The 17606-nt window shown below is 48.1% G+C and overlaps 1 long non-coding RNA gene across 1 annotated transcript; it reads right to left on the bottom strand.

Moving 5' to 3' along the window:
• Positions 1 to 367: 367 nt before the first annotated feature.
• On the bottom strand, positions 368 to 5479 carry LOC139253749 (uncharacterized). The gene is made up of 2 exons (XR_011591971.1): positions 5186 to 5479; positions 368 to 2538 (listed from the first exon to the last, which is right to left on the bottom strand). It is a non-coding gene; the product is annotated as an uncharacterized lncRNA (long non-coding RNA).
• Between the last annotated feature and the right edge of the window lie 12127 nt (positions 5480 to 17606).

The following is a 17606-nucleotide window of genomic DNA, read 5'->3' as shown; positions in this document are numbered from 1 at the left end:
AGTGGGGTGTCTCAGGGATCGGCCTCAACTATTTACAATCTATATTAATGACTTGGATGAAGGATCTGAGTGTAATGTAGCCAAGTTTTCTGATAATACAAAGATGGATGGAAAGCAAATTAGAGGAGGACAAAAACATCTGCAAATAGATGTAGACAGGCTAAGTGAGTGGGTTAATATTTGGCAGATTGAGTATAATGTGGGAAAGTGTGAGGTTATCCACTTTGGCAGGAAAAATAAAAATACAATTTATTATTTAAATGGAGAGCTATTACAAAATGCTGCAGTACAGAGGGACCTGGTTGTCCTTGTATGTAAAACACAAAAAGTTATCATGCAGATAAAGCAATCAATTATGAAGCTAATAGAAATGTTGGACTTTATTGCAAGGGGGATCGAGTATAAAAGCAGGGAAGTCCTGCTGCAACTGTACAGGGTATTGGTCAGACCACACCTGGAGTACTGCATACAGTTTTGATCTCCTTATTTCGGAGGGATATACTTGCATTGGAGACAGTTCAGAGAAGCTTCACTAGTTTGATTCCTGAGATAAAAGGGTTGACTTATGGGGATAGGTTGAGCAGGTTGGTCCTATACTCATTGGAGTTTAGAAGAATGAGAGGTGATCTTATTGAAACATATGATACTGAGGGGACTCGACAAGGTGGATGCCAGAGAGGATGTTTCCACTTGTAAGGAATCTAAGGGGCATAGTTCAAGAATATAGGATTTAGAACTGAGGTGAGGAGAAATTTCTACTCTCAGAGGGTCGTAAATCGGTGGAATTCTCCGCCCAGAGAGCTGTGGAGGCTGGGTCACTGAATATATTTAAGGTGGGGATAGACAGATTTTTGAACGATAATGGAGTGAAGGGTTATGGGGAGTGGGCAGCAAAGTGATCTTATTAAATGGTTTAGCAGGTTCGAGTGGCCAATGGCCTACTTCTGTTCCTTTTTCTTATGTTTTTTAAAGAGTGAATTAGAGATGCAATCACAATCAGTGTTATTTTTTATCTGACCATTTTCCCGTTGATTAATTTGTCAAATATCCAGAATATTAAACTCCAGCCCAGTTATAGGGGGAATCAATATCAGCAGAAAGAAAGCCCAACAGTCAGAATGGACTCGATTCAGTCTGGGACAACAGCAGAACCCAAACCCTGCAGTCACTTGTGAACTCGCTGGTGCTTCAGCAGGTGGGATGAAGAAGTGAATCACTTCCCACACTCAGAGCAGGTGAATGGCTTCTCCCCACTGTGAACTCGCTGGTGTGTCAGCAGGGTGGATGACTGAGTGAATCCCTTCCCACACTCAGAGCAGGTGAACGGCCTCTCCCCACTGTGAACTCGCTGGTGTTTCAGCAGGTTGGATGACTGAGTGAATCCCTTCCCACACTCAGAGCAGATGAACAACCTCTCCCCAGTGTGAACTCGCTGGTGTGTCAGCAGGTGGGATGAGGTAGTGAATCCCTTCCCACAATCGGAGCAGGTGAACGGCCTCTCCCCAGTGTGAACTCGCTGGTGTGTCAGCAGGCTGGATGAGGTAGTGAATCCCTTCCCAGTCAAAGCAGGTGAACGGCCTCTCCCGGGTGTGAACTCGCTGGTGTGTCAGCAGGTGGGATGACAGAGTGAACCCTTTCCCACAGTCGGAGCAGGTGAACAGCCCCTCCCCAGTGTGACCTCGCTGGTGAGTTGCAAGATGGGATGAGGTAGTGAATTCCTTCCCACACTCGGAGCAGGTGAACGGCCTCTCCCCAGTGTGAACTCGCTGGTATATCAGCAGGGCGGATGACTGAGTGAATCCCTTCTCACACTCGGAGCAGGTGAATGGCCTCTCCCCAGTATGAACTCGCTGATGTATCAGCAGGGTGGATGACTGAGTGAATCCCTTCCCACACTCAGAGCAGGTGAATGGCCTCTCCCCAGAGTGAACTCACTGGTGTGTCAGCAGGCTGGATGACTGAGTGAATCCCTTCCCACAGTCGGAGCAGGTGAATGGCCTCGCCCCAGTGTGAACTCGCTGGTGTTTCAGCAGGTGGGATTAACGAGTGAATCCCTTCCCACATTTAGAGCAGGTGAATGTTCTCTTCCCAGTGTGAGTGGGCCAATGAACTTCCAGCTCAGACGGGTAAATTGTATCTCTTCCCAAAGTCCCCACATTCCCACGGTTTCTCCATGGTGTGGGTGTCCTTGTGTCTCTCCAGGTGGGATGATCAGTTGAAGCCTCGTTCACACACACAACACGTGTACGGTTTCTTCCCGCTGTCAATCGTGCAATATTTTTTAAGGCTGTGAATCTGGTTAAAGCTCTTTCCGCAGTCAGTGCACTGGAACACTCTCACTCGGGTGTGTGTGTCTCGGTGCTTTTCCAGTCACACTGATGTTTGAAATCTGTTCCCACAGACAGAACAGACAAACATTTCTCCTTCCACATTCAAAGGCCGATGATATTCAGGCCCTGATGAATCGAGTGATTCAGTCAGATCTTGACGAATGTTTGATTTGATTTTCTCGTCTGCAAATCCTGCCCTTCGAATACTCTGGAAAAAGAGTTTACAAAAATCATTACTGCAAGTAAAGGACATTAATTCACAACCGACAATTTTAGATTGTATGGAACATTTTTTCCTCTCTTGTTCCTCCAAAGTTGTAAATCCCCGCCCCATACACACTTCCCCGTCACTGTCCTAAATTTCAAACACATCGCACGTCTGAAGGCAGCTTGTCCTCCGCTCCCAATTATCATCACCAACTCTGGCTGGGTTCAGTTCTACACTCATTGGTTCCCCTCCCCTGAAGGTATGGATTCTGGCTGGGTTCAATTCTACACTCACTGGTTCCCCTCCCCTGAAGGTATGGATTCTGGCTGGGTTCAATTCTACACTCACTGGTTACCCTCCCCTGAAGATGCTGACTCTGGCTGGGTTCAGTTCTGCACTCACTGGTTTCCCTCCCCTGAAGGTACGGATTCTGGCTGGGTTCAGTTCTACACTCACTGACTTCCCTCCCTGTCGCTCAATCCCAGAGGATGCTGACTCTGGCTAGGGGCAGTTAACATAAGATAAGAAATAGGAGCAGGAGTAGGTTATTTGACCCCTCGGTCCTGCTCCCCCATTCAATAAAATCATGGCTGATCTCATCATGGGCTCAGCTCCACTTCCCTGCCCACTCCCCATACCCCTTTACTCCATTATCGCTCAAAAATCTGTCTATCTCTGCCTTAAAATGTTTTCTGGGACCGTGCAGGAGTTAATCTTGGACAGAAACAGTCCGAGATTAGTTTAATTACAGAAAAACACTCGGTCACTGAGAGTAATACCAAAGTGGATAATCAAACAGCTATAGGGAGGGAGGAACTTAATACAATCACTATCACTAATGAAGTAGTCCTCGGTAAAATAATGGGACGGAAGGCAGGCAAGCCCTTTGGACCTGAGGGTCTTAAGAGAAGTAGCTGCAGAGATAGTGGATGCATTGGTTGTAATCTACCAAAATTCATTGGATTCTGGGGCGGTCCCAGCAGATTGGAAAACCGCAAATGTAACGTCTCTATTTAAAAAAAGGAGGCAAACAAAAAGCAGGAAACTATAGACCAGTTAGTTTAACATCTGTCGTTGGGAAAATGCTGGAGTCCAATATTAAGGTAGCAGTAGCGGGACATTTAGCAAAGCATGATTCAATCAAGCAGTCAGCATGGCCTTATAAAAGGGAAATCATGTTTGACAAATTTGCTGGAGTTCTTTGAGGATGTAATGAGCAGGGTGATAAGGGGAACTGGTGGATGTGGTGTATTTGGATTTCCAGAATGCATTTGATAAGGTGCCACATAAGAGGTTACTGCACAAGATAAAAGCTCATGGGGTTGAGGGCAGTATATTAGCATAGATAAAGGATTGGTTAACTAACAGAAAACAGAGAGTCGCGATAAATGTGTTTTTTTCCGGTTGGCAAATGGTGACTAATGAGGTGCCATAGATATCGGTGCTGGGTCCTCAACTATTTACAATCTATATTAATGACTTGGATGAAAGGACCAAGTTTAATGTAGCCAAGTTTGCTGATGATACAAAGATGGGTGGGAAAGCAAATTGAGGACACAAAAAATCTGCAAAGGGATATAGACAGGCTAAATGAGTGGGCAAAAATTTGTCAGATGTAGTATAATGTGGGAAAATGTGAGGTTATCCACTTTGGCAGAAATAATAGAAAAGCAAATTTTAATTTAAATGGAGAAAAATTGCAAAGTGCTACAGGACAGTGAGACCTGAGGGTGTTTGCATGAAACACAAAGTTAATATGCAGGTACAACAAATAATCAGGAAGGCAAATGGAATGTTGGCCTTTATTGCAAGGGTGATAGAATATAAAAGCAGAGAAGTCCTGCTACAACTGTACAGGATATTGGTGACACCACACCTGGAGCACTGCATACTGTTTTGGTCTCCATATTTAAGGAAGGATATACTTGCATTGGAGGCAGTTCTGAGTTTGATTCCGGAGATGAGGGGGTTGTTTTATGAGGATAGGTTGAGCCGATACACGTTGGAATTCAGAAGAATGAGATGTAATTTTATTGAAATATATGATCGACAAAGTGGATGCAGAGAGGATATTTCCACTCGTAGGGTAAACTAAAACCAGGGTTCATAGTCTCAGAATAAGGGGTCGCCCATTTAAAACTGAGAGGAGGAGAAATTTCTTCGCTCAGAGGGTTGTAAATGTATGGAATTCTCTGCCTCAGAGAGCAGTGGAGGCTGGGACATTGAATAAATTGAAGACAGAAATAGACATTTTCTTAACCGCTAAGGTGTTTTGGGGAGTGGGCAGGGAAGTGGAGCTGAGTCCCTGATCAGATCAGCCATGATCTTATTGAATGGCGGAGCAGGCTCCAGGGGCCAAATGTCCTACTCCTGCTCATATTTCTTATGTTATAAGGAGATAATAACCCTGGGACTGTTAACGTGGATTGCAAACCTGGGACTGTACATGGGGATTCTAACCCTGGGAGTGAACAGCTCTGGGGTTTTCCTGTTACAATTGTCTGGGACGTAAACCGTAAGCTTAGCACTGAGCAGCGCCTTTAGGAGAGATGCTGAGAAATCCAAGATGTTAAGAGTGATAATAAAATAATTAAGTTGTCGCTTTATCCAGGCGGCCCGGTTGGAAACAGACACTGACGTAGCTCACCTTGCTCCTGCACCAAGATGGTCGCGCATGCGCTTTGCTGCTCATTGAATCAAGATGGCGGAGCGCTGACCTTGACTTCCTGTATAAAGATGGCCGCAGTTACCCTGGGCCTGTGACTGAGAGAAAGCCCCGAGGTTGCAGCCGCCGGTATTCCGATTATTATTCCGTACTTCCGGCGGGCACTAGTTGTTTATGATGCCTCCGCGGTTACCCGCAGGTCCATTACTCCCCTCCGCCCTGCTGAAAACGGGCTCTTTCGCGCAGCAGATGTTCTTCGTGTCCGCTCTGCCATTACACGCGCCGCGCATGGTCCGAACACAGCCAGGCCCCGCGCCTGCGCACTGGGCCGCTGTTGTCTGGGTTCGGCACATTCTCCCCGCCGGGAATGCTGGGTAAATGCACTGCCATTGAAAGGCCTCGTTGGTGAATTGAAGAGGATTTACTGGGATTGAAAGACTGCATTAGAGGGAGCAGCGTGCGGCGACGCAGTCCCGGTCTGCAAGACCATCAGTAGGCCTGGGCCATCAGAGGGAGCAGTGTGCGGCGGCATACGAGGGCGACGGCTGCGAAGTCAGGTCGCTCATTGCAGTGCGGGCAGGCACAGCAGGAGGGGCGAAGGAGCAAGAGTTTGTCGAAGGAAGTGACCGGGGCCCAGGAGAGGCGTGAGTTTGGGACCTAAAAGGGTCGAGGGTCCAGGGATAGCACGGGCCAGCCCACACTGCTATATGTGTGCGCGCTCGGTCCGTGCAGCAGAGCTGGTCTCCAGTCGTCTTGGTTAATCCTTGCCACTGGACCAAGACCTAGCTCTGTCAAGCCCATGTGCTGGCTGGTGTGCAACGGCCACCACATGTTAAAAAAAATCCACGCACAGGCATCTTCCACCCTTCAGGATGTAATTCGGGATCTGGAATATTAGGTCCTTCATTGAAACACCTGTGAACTTATTCCTTTTTGGCGTGGAAACAAGTCATCCTCGCTTTGAGGGACTGCCTATGATGAAGATTCTGATTGCAATGGGCACTGAACCATGTTCATTCTAGCAATTAGACCTTGTTTCTGCTGCTCTACATAATCCCTATACCTGAGCTGGAGATTAAGGTTCTGTTAAATAGTGAATACATCAGCTTGTTTCAAACACCGTGTGTCGAATATTTGATTTCTCCATAATAAGAGGAGACTAATTAATGTTTCCTTCCCTTCCATTTTGGGTCTTTTCTTACTCTAGATTATTTCACTTCTGACGTAGTTCATCTTTTACCACATCAAATCCCAAGCTTGTTTCGTTTGAGTATACGGCTTGTGGGTGTCATGGACTGAACTGGTGTGTCTCACTTTACACTCATTTGACGTTCCTTTCAACCAGCCCTTGAAAGAACTATTTTGCTTAAGACTGGAAATCTGTTATTTTCTGTATTGTTTAACGATTTTTGAATGCAGTTAGTCGAACTCCACACATCTTGCATGTGATCGCCTTTGAAATGTTCTGATCTTTGTAATCTCCTTTGCTAATTTTGATGGGTTAGTTGATTATAATTACTTGTTACTAACATACCTTGCAGTATTACTTACATCAAAATAATTGTTTAAATACTTCCTTTATCAGGTCTTTAGCTCTTCCACTCATCTCTGTATGCTCTTGTGGGTGAATCTAGAACAAAGTGGCATAGTCTGAGAATAAGGGGTCACCCATTTAAAATGCAAATGAGGAGGAATTTCTTCTCTGAGGGCCATGAATCTTTGAAATTCTCTATCCCAGAGAGCAGTGGAGGCTGGGTGATTGAATATATTTAAGTTAGAGATAGACTGATTTTTGAAAGGTAGGTAAGTCAAGGGTTGTGGGGAGAGAGCAGGGAAGTGGAATTGAGGCCTATTTCTGCTCCTATTTCTTAAGTTCTTGGCCTTGGTTAGGGGTTGCGTTTAGATGTAGGTTTAGGGGTTAGTGGGTGTGGTTTGTGGTTATTTGTTAGGATTGGGATTAGTGATTGGGATAGTCAATAGCATATTTGGCTTAGGATATAGTGATTAACTTAGAAAGCACTTTTGAAAATAAAAATGTCACTGGACGTGCCCTTTTCCATTTCATGTTTTTAACCTCTCACAGGCGAGTCACAAAACAGTCTCACAATGTGTTCATTCAAGGAATCTTCTTTCCTGCGCAAGCCTCATTTCCTCCCTTCTTTCACACCTCTACATTTCTCACAGAAAAATAAATTAGTGACATTAGATTTGGGGATTTTGGGACAAGAACAGACAGATAAAGTTGTTGTGTTGGTTACATCTCATCATCAACCTGCCTGAAAAGGGCTTCTGACAATAATCTGTCACCAGGCCCCACCAGTCGCCATTGATTCCAGCATCATCTCTTCATTCATTACGCACCCTTCGCCCTAACTAGAGCTGCTTTCACCTGCCCACTCCCCATACTGAGGCTCTCTAATTCATGAGCACAGCATAAACACCGGCACGGACTGGTTCATCCGAATGGCTGAGCCCGCTCCCCCGCCCTGACCAAGATGGCGGCCGCTGTGCCCACTCCCCCCTCCGCCCTGACCAAGATAGCAGCCGCTGAGTACACTCCCCCCTCGTCCTGACCAAGATGGCTGCCGCTGAGTACACTCCCCCCTCCACCCTGACCAAGATGGTGGCCGCTGAGGCCGCTCCCCCGGGCGCTCACTGAGCGTGCCTGGAACCGGGGGGCAAACACAGGGCCTGTGTGCTGTGATTCGGGGCCTGGAGCCGAGCCCGGGTGTGTGTGAAGCGGATAGTGCGGAGTGTTGTCTCTCGGGCCTGGGCCCGCACTCAGGCTCTGTCAAGCCCGTGTCCCCCCGGGATTTATTAACCCAGTGAACTATTTGTTCTGCACTTTTCTGACTGACAGGCGACAAGCCCCACCCCAGAGAGCTGTGGAAGCTGGGTCATTGAATAAATTTAAGACAGACATAGACAGTTTCTTAACCGATAAGGGGTTATGGGGAGGGGGCAGGGAAGTGGATCTGAGTCGCTGATCGAATCAACCATGATCATATTAAATGACGGAGCAGGCTCGAGGGGCCGTATGGCCTACTCCTGCTCCTATTTCTTATGTTCTTTATGTCAAGTCCCCCCACCCCCGCCTCCCCGACTGAATCATTCCATGCAGGTGTTGCCAAGCATGACTGGGGAGGCATGCTCTTGGACTGGTGTAAGGCACTTTGGCTGGGGGAGGCATGCTCTTGGACTGAGGTAAGGCACTTTGGCTGGGGGAGGCATGTACTGGGACTGGGGTAAGGCACTTTGGCTGAGGGAGGCATGCTCTTGGACTGAGGTAAGGCACTTTGGCTGGGGGAGGCATGCACTGGGACTGGGGTAAGGCACTTCGGCTGGGGGAGGGATGGACTGGGGTAAAGCACTTCGGCTGGTGGAGGCATGCACTGGGACTGGGGTATGGCAGCTCGGCTGGGGGAGGAATGCACTGGGGCTAGGATAAGGCACTTTGGCTGGCCTTTGCTGACTTCTGGGGCGCTCTGTGATGTTTTGCTTCAGGAAGTCAAAGTGGATCAAGTTACAATTTGCAAAGTCAGTGCGACCTTGGGATGGGCTGTTCCAGTTGCACATTTCAGTGAAACTTCAGGGTGTGTCTTATACTCCAAGGAGACCAATCATCGACAAACGGTGGAGCATGGTGGCCATTTTTTCAGCACAAATAAATGCGTCCTTTATTAACCCGCTCCCTCGCACCGCTCATCTCTCATCCCCTGCCTCACCCACCTCGCATGCTCAACTCACACTGCCCAGCTGAATGATGGCAGCTCCCAGCCAATAGGAAGAGCGGGGGCGGGGCTGGAGGACCGGCAGGCGGTTGGTCATCCAACCAATCAGAGTGTGTGAAGGGCGAGTCTTGCACGGATCTGCCTTATTGGCTGAAACTCTGCCCCACTGTTAAAGCTGGTTTCTCTCAAACTACAGGAGGTTACTGGACCTTTCTGTTGTGGCTTTAAACAGATAGAACCTTGTGGGGTGGAGCAAACATTGCAGCATTTGGTAGTGACAGGGATCCATTCAGGACAGACAGCAGGTATTATTTCAGGAAATAACACAGTGTAGTTGTTTCTGTTTAAACAGATGAAACCCTATTGTGGAACAACCACACTTCTCGTGTCCCGGTCAACCATGTGTGCAACAAGTGTCATCATCTGGAGGAGCTCGAGCTCCGGGTTTCGGAGCACCTTTCAGAGGATCGTCAACTCACAGTATAAGAGTGTGCAGGCAGAGAGGGAATGGGTGACTGCCAGACAGACATGGAGGGCCAGGCAGGTAGGGCAGGAGACCTCGAGTGCATCTCATTGTCTATACTGGTGGTTCCTCAGGGAGTATAGCCAGCGCCAAGTCCAAGGCATCATGGGTGGTTCAATTGTGCGGAGGAGGATTGGGCGGGGGGAGATGGTGCAAGGTCAGGAAGGCAATATTGAAAGGAGTTTCAACAGTTACGGGACCAGACAGGCCTTTCTGCAGCCGCTGACATAACTCCAGGAAGGTAGGTTGTCTTCCTGGTGCCAGGGTCAAGGATGTCATTGAGAGGCTGCAGGACATTCTGAGGGGCGAGTGTGAACAGCCAGATTCCTGAGGGGGTAGGACTGTACAAGCTGGATAAGTTCATGGATTCATGAAGGGGAAATCATGTTTAACTAATTTACTGGAATTCTTTGAGGATATAACGAGCATGGTGGATAGAGGTGTACCGATGGATGTGGTGTATTTAGATTTCCAAAAGGCATTCGATAAGGTGCCACACAAAAGGTTACTGCAGAAGATAGAGGTACGCGGAGTCAGAGGAAATGTATTAGCATGGAGAGAATTGGCTGGCGAACAGAAAGCAGGAAGTCGGGATAAATGGGTCCTTTTCGTGTTGGAAATCGGTGGTTAGTGGTGTGCCACAGGGATCAGTGCTGGGACCACAACTGTTTATGTAGATGACCTGGAAGAGGGGACAGAGTGTAGTGTAACAAAATTTGCAGATGACACTAAGATTAGTGGGAAAGCGGGTTGTGTAGAGGACACAGAGAGGCTGCAAAGAGATTTGGATAGGTTAAGCGAATGGACTAAGGTTTGGCAGATGGAATACAATGTCGGAAAGTGTAAAGTCATCCACCTTGGGGAAAAAAAACAGTAAAAGGGAATATTATTTGAATGGGGAGAAATTACAACATGCTGCGGTGCAGAGGGACCTGGGGGTCCTTGTGCATGAAAATCTTTTTGGAGTTTATCAGCAAAACATAAAGCATTAATCAGTGCCACCCGACCTGGATGACACACCAGACATTGACAAGGCCCCTTTTTTTTCTTCTTTTTTGTGTTTATTTTTTTGTGTTTTTCTTTTTGTTTGGTTTTTTTTTTGGGCAATAAAATCACATTTTTTACTCCAGTGCCCCCTATAAAAGGGGAGGGGGACACTAAAAGCACCGGCAATTAAAACAAATTAAACTTTAAAACGTAAAATCAAATTAAAATTTGGTTGCCGGGCGTGATGATGCACTCCAGTCCCTCCGGTGCCCACCTCTCGCGGAAGGCCGCGAGCGTACCGGTGAACACCGCGTGCTCCATCTCCAAGGACATCCTGGACCAGATGTAAGAGCGGAAGAGAGGCAGGCAGTCAGGTTGAACGACCCCCTCGACAGCCCGCTGCCTGGACCGGCTGATGGCACCCTTGGCCGTGCCCAGGAGCAGTCCTACGAGGAGGCCCTCGGACTTACCCGCTCCCCTCCGCACAGGGTGCCCAAAGATCAGGAGAGTGGGACTAAAGTGCAGCCAGAATTTCAGGAGCAGCCCCTTTAAATAATGGAATAGGGGCTGCAACCTCGTGCACTCAATAAAAACATGGAACTCGGACTCCTCCAGACCGCAGAAATTGCAGGCGGCCTGGGAGTCCGTGAACCGGCTTAAAAATTTGTTGCACGGCACTGCTCCGTGCACCACTCTCCAGGCCAAGTCCCCGATGAATAGTGGAAGGACTCCCGCATAGAGTGCCCTCCATCGGGGACCCCCGCCTCCTCCGGACGGCAAGATGGTACGCCATGGCGTGTCCAGACGGCCGGCGAGGATGGCAAAGTTGAGAGTGTGCAGGAGCAGCCCTTACAGGAAACCCCTCCGTGCGGAAATGAAAGGCACGGAGGGGATTTCCCCGAGGCGGCTCAAGTTGTGAGGCGCCGGCCCCCGAGGGAGGTTCCGGGGTTTGGCGCCAATGAGGAATTCCGTCCGGACGAGGGTCAGTTCGGACGGGATCTCCCCACGTGCTTGAGCCTCCTCGATGCACCTAACAGAGTCAGGGCCCAAAGCTGTTTTTAGCAACTCGATGGCTTCGCCCGTGTGGCGGACGTCTGCTGAATTTAGGCGCCGCGCCAGCGTGCCTGGCGCCATCCAGCCCGCTCCTCCGCCATCGAGCAGGTCCCTGACCCTGGTCACCTCACCAGCCACAGCCCTCTCTTCCGACCGCCACATAAAACCTTGGTCGTGGAGGTACGGATTCCCGAGCAGCGGCTCCTGCAGGACGGCCACCACTCCAGCCGGCGGAGAGCTGCGCTTGGTGGAGACTTTGTTCCAGACCCTGATGAGTTCCTTGTAAAAGACAGGCAGCTCCAGGAGAATGGTCCTGACACCCCCCAAGTTCACAAACAGGAGCTGCATGTCGTAATTGAGGTCGCGCTGCTGGCGGAAGAAATACATCGCCAGAGCACAGCACCTAGGAGGGGGCTCGACGTAAAGGTATCTCTGCAGGGTCTGAAGACGGAAAGTCGCGAGCTGGGCGCTGACGCACACCAACAACTGACCGCCCTCCTCAAGCGGGAGACTCAAGACCGCGGCTGAGACCCAGTGCTTCCTGTTGTTCCAGAAGAAGTCCACCAGCTTCTTCTGTATCTTGGCGACAAACGCAGGGGGAGGGGTCAAAGTGACCAGCCGGTACCACAACATTGCGGCCACCAGCTGGTTTATGACTAGCGCTCGACCCCTGTAGGACAGCACTCGGAGCAGGCCTGTCCAGCGCCCTAGGCGAGCGGCGACCTTGGCCTCCAGCTCCTGCCAGTTCGCCGGCCAGGCTTCCTCGTCGGGGCTAAGGTAGACTCCCAGATAGAGGAGATGGGTTGTGCTCCAGGCAAAAGGCCTGAGCTCCTCCAGCAGGGAGTCCACCCACCACTGACCCACCAGGAGTCCGGAACATTTCTCCCAGTTGATCCTGGTGGAGGACGCGGCCGAGTAAATCTCCTGGCACTCACGCATCCTCCGCAGGTCAGCGGGATCCTCTACCGCGAGGAGCATGTCATCCGAGAGGACGACCTCCACGCCCGGCCCTTGCAGAGCCAGTCCCGTCAATCTCGTCCGCAGGAGGCGCAGGAAAGGCTCCACGCAGACAGCATATAACTGGCCAGACATGGGGCATCCCTGGCCCACCCCTCTCCTAAAGTGAAGGGGCGCCATCAAGGACCCGTTAACCTTAATCAGACACTCCACGGCGGCGTACAAAAGTCGGATCCGGGCGACGAAATGCGTCCCGAACCCGAAAGCGCGCAGAGTTCCGAGCAGATAGTCGTGATCCACCCTGTCAAACGCCTTCTCTTGGTCGAGAGATAGGAAGGCGACCGACAGACCAGCCTCCTAGGAATGATGGATGAGGTCCCGGACCAGATGGATGTTGTCGTGGATTGTCCGGCCCGGGACCGTGTAGGATTTGTTGGGGTGGATCATGTGGTCCAGCACGGCACCAAGGTCCTTGTGCATGAATCCCCCCCCAAAAAAAGTTAGTGCACGTAATCAGGAAGGCGAATGGAATGTTGGCCTTCATTGCGAGAGGGATGGAGTACAAAAGCAGGGAGGTCCTGCTGCAACTGCATAGGGTATTGGTAAGGCCGCACCTGGAGTACTGCATGCAGTTTTGGTCACCTTACTTAAGGAAGGATATACTGGCTTTGGAGGGAGTACAGAGACGATTCACTAGGCTGATTCCGGAGATGAGGGGTTACCTTATGATGATAGATTGAGTAGACTGGGTCTTTACTCGTTGGAGTTCAGAAGGATGAGGGGTGATCTTATAGAAACATTTAAAATCATGAAAGGGATAGACAAGATAGAGGCAGAGAGGTTGTTTCCACTGGTAGGGGAGACTAGAACTAGGGAAGACTAGAACTAGGGGGCACAGCCTCAAAATACGGGGGAGCCAATTTAAAACCGGGTTGAGAAGGAATTTCTTCTCCCAGAGGGTTGTGAATCTGTGGAATTCTCTGCCCAAGGAAGCAGTTGAGGCTAGCTCATTGAATGTATTTAAGTCACAGATAGGTAGATTTTTAACCAATAAGGGAATTAAGGGTTACAGGGAGAGGGCGGGTAAGTGGAGCTGAGTCCACGGCCAGATCAGCCATGATCTTATTGAATGGCAGACCAGGCTCGAGGGGCTAGATGGCCTACTCCTGTTCCTAATTCTTATGTTCTTATGTTCACACCTCAACAAGGCCTGTACCATTATCCTCCCTGGGGGGTTTGCTAATGCTGTTGGGGAAAGTTTAACCTTGTTTGCAGGGGGATTGGAACCTGAGCCTAGATTCAGAAGGGAGAGAAGCAAAGCTTGGAAATGGGAACAGAAAATGCGTCAGAGTTCGGAAGGCAGTGGAAACAAAGGCTAGAAAATCGACAATAAAGGAGTTTGGCATTGCTTAATGGTATATACCACAATGCAAGAAATCTCGGGAATAAGGCAGATAAGCTGAGGTGTTGTTAGAGCAGTGAAGAGGGATGATATGTTAGAAGGATCATCAAATGAGGCATATGTGTTGAACTGATGAACATCAGATTGGCATCACGGAGACATGGCTCCAGGTTGACCAAGGCTGGGAACTCAACAACCAAGGGTACTCAGCATTTAGGAAGGATAGACAGAAAGGAAAAGGAGGCGGGGTGGCATTGCTGGTTATTGAGGAAATTAATGCAATAGTAAGGAGGGACATTAGCCTGGATGATGTGGAATCAGTATGGGTGGAGCTGCGGAATTCCAAAGGGCAGAAAACGCTAGTGGGAGTTGTGTACAGACCACCAAACAGTCGGAGTGAGGTTGGGGACAGCATCAAACAAGAAATAAGGGATGTGTGCAATAAAGGTACAGCAGTTCTCATGGGCGACTTTAATCTGCATATTGATTGGGCTAACCAAACTGCAAGCAATGCGGCGGAGGAGAATTTCCTGGAGTGTATTAGGGATGGTTTTCTGGACCAATATATCGAGGAACCAACCAGGGAGCTGGCCATTCTAGACTGAGTGATGTGTAATGGGAAGGGACTAATTAGCAATCTTGTTGTGCGAGACCCCTTGGGGAAGAGTGACCATAATATGGTAGAATTCTTTATTAAGATGGAGAGTGACACAGTTAATTCAGAGACTAGGGTCCTGAACTTAAGGAAAGGTAACTTCACTGGTATGAGGCATGAATTGGCTAGAAAAGATTGGCAAAGGATACTTAAAGGGTTGACGGTGGATAAGCAATGAAAAAGATTTAAAGATCACATGGCTGAACTTCAGCAATTGTATATTCCTGTCGGGAGTAAAAATAAAACGGGGAAGGTGGCTCAACCATGGCTAACAAGGGAAATTAAGGATAATGTTAAAGCCAAGGAATAGACATATAATTTGGCTAGAAAAAGCAACAAACCTGAGGAATGGGAAAATTTAGAATTCAACAGAGGAAGACTAAGGGTTTAATTAAGAGGGGGAAAATAGAGTACGAGAGGAAGCTTGCAGGGAACATAACAACTGACTGCAAAAGCTTCTATAAATATGTGAAGAGTAAAAGATTAGTGAAGCCAAACGTAGGTCCATTGCAGTCAGATTCAGGTGAATTTATAATGGCGAACAAAGAAATGGCAGATCAATTGAACAGATACTTCGGTTCTGTCTTCACGAACGAAGGCACAAATAACCTTCCAATTGTACCAGGGGACAGTAGGTCTACTGAGAAGGAGGAACTGAAGGATATCCTTATTAGGTGGAAAATTGTGTTAGGGAAATTGATGGGATTGAAGGCCGATAAATCCCCGAAGCTCAGAATATTATCTGAATGGTGGCAGATTAGGAAAAGGGGAGGTGCAATGAGATTTGGGTGTCATTGTACATCAGTCATTGAAAGTTGGCATGCAGGTCCAGCAGGCGGTGAAGAAGGCAAATGGTATGTTGGCCTTCATAGCTAGGGGATTTGAGGATAGTTGCAGGGATGTCTTACCGCAGTTGTACAGGGCCTTAGTGAGGCCTCACCAGGAATACTGTGTTCAGTTTTCATCTCCTAATCTGGAAGGACATTCTTGCTATTGAGGGAGAGCAGCGAAAGTTCACCAGACTGATTCGCGGGATGGCATATGAGGAGAGATTGGATCGACTGGGCCTGTATTCACTGGAGTTTAGAAGGAGGAGAGAGAATCTCATAGAAACATATAAAATTCTGATGGGACTGGCCAGGTTAGATGCAGGAAGAATGTTCCCGATGTTGGAGAAGTCTAGAACCAGGGGACATAGTCTAAGCCATTTAGGACTGAGATGAGGAGAAACATCTTCACTCAGAGTTGTGGAATTCTCTACCGCAGAGAGTTGTTGATGCTAGTTCATTGGATATACTCAAGAGGGAGTTAGATATGGCCCTTACGGCTAAAGGGATCAAGGGGTATGGAGAGAAAGCAGGAATGGAGTACTGAAGAGACTGATGAGCCATGATTTTATTGAATGGTGGTGCAGGCTCGAATGGCCGACTCCAGCAGCTATTTTCTATGTTGCTATGTTGCTATAGCTGCCTATTTTAGTGACTTGCGCCTTTCTAAAATGTCTCCCTCTTTTTGATGATCTATTTGATTTTGATTTGGAAAGCCTTCATAATTGTGTAGTGTGACGAAGGTTTTGTTTAAAGGTGGAGTAAAATGCATTTCAAAATATTATTTCTAACCCTCCCCCAACCCACCCCCCCAAAGAAATTTTAGAACTCTCTGCAATATTGATTTAGAAGTTCCCAAGTTTTATCCTTATTCTGGGTTGTTGATTGATCTCAGCGAAGGCAGCAGTTCATGGGGTATAATTTTCCTCAGTAACACTGGGCTAAATATGAGCAAAAATTAGCCAGAACCCCTGCTCTTGATACTGATCCAGTGACCTCGACTGGGAAGTGTGTGGATGTTATTTGAGGGCAGGATTGGATTCGGCTCTGATGCCTACCACAGTGGAAATTTCTATCCTGTATTAAAGTAACAAGATTTGTAACCTCTATTTGCAGGGTATTAGAAGGGGAAGATCTACAGGTGGGAAACTCAAACCAAACATCACGTCAAAATTTGAAAGATTCACCGGATTCATCAGGATCACCTTATCAGCCTTTGGAAAAACACCAATCACAACGGGGAGAAACAGGACACATGTTCTGTGTGGTGAATGCACCTTCAACCAATAGATTACCCTGTTGGACTCGTGTGCTCAGCTGACTCAACACTGTAAATGTGGGGACAGTGGGAATAGATGCAGATGCGCGTTGGGTGAAAACACATCAGGGAGAGACCTTTTACCAGCTGAGTGTGGAAAGAGATTCAGTCGCTCATCTCACCGACTGACATTCGAGGACTTAGAAAACAGATTTCCTCCTGTGAGTATAGAGCTGGGTTATTGGGCCATGATGATTTTACTTGTTCATCTTCTGGACTGTAATCCTTTGCCATGATCGGTTTACTTGTACATTTTTTAAAAATACATTTACTGAGTGTATTCAAGTTTTAAATTGAAACCAGCTTTGTAGACATGATGCTCGATTTAAACATCGAGGGTGAGAGAGATGCTGTGGGCACATGCTAAGTCCTGTAGCTGAATGGGATTAACAGACTGGATTTTGTGTTTAGTGATCCTGGGCGTGTTAGCTATCCCTACCCTGGACACCAAGGCAAAGAGAGGCACTCTGGATGGTATGGGGAACTGGACCTTGTCCCTGAGAGTAACCAAAGGTATGAGAACTGAAATAATCTAGAGTTAGAAAGGAGAAAAGGTCCAAAATGTAACAGGACATCAATTAGTCTCCTCTTATCATGGAGATAACACATATTGACACATTGTATTATTTCAAAGATCAAAATATTAAACTCCAGCCCAGTTTTAGGGGTTATTAAGATCAGCAGAAACAAATCCCAACTGACAGAACGAACATCATGCAGTCAGGATGCGATTACCAGCAATAATAACAGTAGAACTCAACCCCCGCAGTCACTTGTGAACTTGCAATTCAGATGACTGAGTTAATCCCTTCCCACACTTCCCAGTGTGAACTCGCTGGAGTTTCAGCAGATCGGATGACTGAGTGAAACCCTGCTGACACATGGAGCAGGTGAACGGCCTCTCTCTGGTGTGACTGCGACGATGAATTTCTAGATCAGACTGGGAACTG

This window comes from Pristiophorus japonicus, unplaced genomic scaffold (genome assembly GCF_044704955.1).
Source record: "Pristiophorus japonicus isolate sPriJap1 unplaced genomic scaffold, sPriJap1.hap1 HAP1_SCAFFOLD_510, whole genome shotgun sequence".
NCBI lineage: Eukaryota > Metazoa > Chordata > Chondrichthyes > Pristiophoridae > Pristiophorus > Pristiophorus japonicus.
Note: the sequence above shows the minus strand (reverse complement) of the source record. Positions and strands in the feature narration are given on the sequence as shown.